The sequence below is a fragment of the Protobothrops mucrosquamatus genome, unplaced genomic scaffold (assembly GCF_001527695.2).
Source record: "Protobothrops mucrosquamatus isolate PMUCROS unplaced genomic scaffold, P.Mucros_1.0 scaffold181, whole genome shotgun sequence".
NCBI classification, from domain to species: Eukaryota; Metazoa; Chordata; class Lepidosauria; order Squamata; family Viperidae; genus Protobothrops; species Protobothrops mucrosquamatus.
This window is the reverse complement of record NW_015386540.1, coordinates 87,944-91,193: the sequence shown is the minus strand read 5'-3', so window position 1 is coordinate 91,193 and position 3,250 is coordinate 87,944.

Here is a 3,250-nt window from a genome sequence, read left to right as displayed (position 1 = left end):
ACAGTTTCAGATTGATTGCAGGCAAATGAGCTTCCTGCTTCAGGAATGCAAGATCTTATTGTGGGAGCCACTGCCATAAAAACTCTCCACTGCTGTTCTTCTCCCTAAGAGAAAGACATTTAAAGTCTGGTTCTACCTTTGCACTGGAGTCACATTCACTGTTAAAAACTAGGCAGTTTCTCTTCATTAGGCACGTAATGATGATGATGATGATGATGATGATGATGATGATGATGATGATGATGATGATGATGATAATAATAATAATAATAATAATAATAATAATAATAATAATAATAATAATAATAATAATAATAATAATAAAAAGTTGGAAGGGACCTTGGAGGTGATCTAGTCCAACTCCCTGCTCAGGCAGGAAACCCTATACCATTTCAGACAAATGGTTGTCCAGTCTCTTCTTAAAAACTTCCAGTGTTGGAGCATTCACAGCTTCTGGATGCAGGTTGTTCCACTGATGAATTGTTCTAACTGTCAGAAAATTTCTCCTTAGTTCTAGGTTGCTTCTCTCTTTGGTTAGTTTCCATCCGTTGCTTCTTGTCCTGCCTTCAGGTGCTTTGGAGAATAGGTTGACTTCCTCTTCTTTGTGGCAGCCCCTGAAATATTATTGCAGTAACCCAAAAATTTAGACCAGTCCAGACTTCTTGTTTGCCGACGCGGCTGCCACGGATGTGATAAGGCGAGCTCCGTTTTCCACATCCGATTTTGCACCGCTGGGGGACCCTGGAAAGGGTCCAAAGTCACCCTGTAGGGGCAACCAGTGAGGAAGGGGTCCCCGCTTGATCGCAGGAGGGCAGTAGCCCTTTCGCTCAATCTGGGGCAGCCCTCCAAACCAGTGGACAAAAAACCGTCCATAGAAATACAGCCGAAGTCAAATTTACCACCTGGCAACTATAAAGCAGCACAGATGAGACTGGGTGAGATCTACCTCTCTTAAATCCTAAAAATCCTATTTTTTCTACCTGCATAAGCTGCTCAAAGTACTTTCCCCCCTGTGGAGAGGGAAGGGAGACTCTGTTCCACCCTCTAAAAACAGTGGCAACTGACTATCCAGGGAGTTTAAAATGTTGCAAGAATAATTTGATTCTAATTGGATCTTTATCTTTTTAAAATTTGTGGATTAAAAGATTTTTTATTCTTATTGAAGTTCTAGATTTTTACTTACAAAAAAGAAGTAAGATTGAAAAGACTATAAAAATTTTGGACTTAAAAGAAAACTCTAAATGTTATGGGTGACACCTTGTGGCTAAACCTGATATTACAACTTGTTATTGCTTAAAAGAGACTTGGCTTGTAGCCCAGACTATAGATAAGATTTTTGTAACCCTGACAGATATCAGCTGCGAGAAGCCCAACTGTGTTCTATACTCACAATAAAAATTGTTTTTCATTCTCTGATTGTAAAGCTTTTAACTTAGCACACTATTAAGAAAACATGGATGAAGATCAGGAACAGATTCTCTTTATGTTGAAAGCAATCTATGAAACTATTTTTACAGCTACTGAGGAAATAAGAAGTTACAGAAAAGAACAAGATGTCAGCCTAGATATACGAACTCAAACTTTGATCACAACTAAAAAATCAACTACACAGAATATAATAGAAGTGGAACAATTAAATACTATGATAGAAGATTTAACTGATCAACAAACACAGTTAATGGAAAATCCAGAAAAGGGACTGACAACATAGAAAGGGGAAAAGACCTTCTATATAAACCAGAAGAAACCTGAGGATCAGTAAGAAGAACAGACTGAAGAGAAGATAAACAGTTCAGGACAACTACGTTGAGATGGAAAAATAGAGAGATGATTTTTTAATCCTTTAAAAAAAATGGCAACTGGGTGGCTTTTTCTACTCAGAACAACATACATAACAACACAGGGAGATTTATTTGATGACTTAAAAGCACAGACATGGAAGACAAGTTGACAAAGAAAGAAAACTAGAATAAGACTGAAGAAAATTGGGGTTTTGAATTATTAGTGAGAATTAAAACAGAACATACTCAAATAGATAAGATGTGTATTTTGAATACTAGATTTTGTTATGATCTGAGATAAAGAAAACTTTGGTCATTTAAAACTTGGAAGTATAAATACTAACAGTAAAATTTCAATATTGATTTGCTTATAAAGGTTAAATGTAAAAGTAACTAAGATATAAGCTAAAAATCTATTGATGAATATAAATATGTTTTTACTTAGCTGTTATAATAAAAAACAATTAGTTTAAATAAGAGATATAGATATCAAGAGAAAAAGAGAGGAAGTATTAAATGTTGAAATAAGATAAATTTTGGTTACTAAATTTAAAATATTTGGAAATTAATAGAAAATAAGAATGTTATACTGTATTATTAATTAGTTGATGTAAGATGGTGAGAAATAGAATATATTCAAATAGATAAGACATGTATCCTGAACATTAGATCTTGTGATGAATTGTGATAAAGGGAACTGGGGTTATTTAAAACTTGGAAATTATAATTATTAAATGTTAAGTTTAAATATTAATGGGAAATTAAAAACTGGGAAAAACTAATTAGGACATTGATTGTCTACAAAGATTGAATGTTAAAATAACTAGGATATGTATAAACTAAAAATTATTGACAAATGTAAGAAAGTTATTTTTTTATTTAATTGATATAATCAGAATTGTTTTAGTTAAAATATGAGGCAGTAAATACTAAGGGGAAAAGAGAGGAAATATTTAATGTAATAGTTTGAGATCTGTACTAAAGATACTTATATGTTATTGAATTATCAATTAACTCAGCTGCCACGTTGCTTTTCAAATATTTAAATGTAAAACTATAAAATCAATAAATTTTTCTTTTAAAAAAAATGAACCAGGCCAATAAGGTGTAGAAAGTCAGCACCCACCCACCCTCCTTGAGAAGGAAATATTTTGGGGGATATTAAAAAAGGCAGAATATTATATTTCCTCAAAGGAATAATGGAGAAAAATCTTAGGGGAGGCAGAAACCAGCCCAAGTTTCCCAGGCAGAAACCTGAAGAGGAGGCCAGCTTTTAGAAATGCAGATTTGGGGCATACCATTCAGAAGCAAAATGCCTTCAGTCTCCACAGCTGATGGGATTAAGAATTTACATTCCCCCACCCAAAATCTAAAGAAGATGACCTTTAGGACATAATAGGATTAACTCACCACCATTAGAATAGCAAAAGGCACAAGACTCACTACATTGCACAACCCCCTGGAGCATC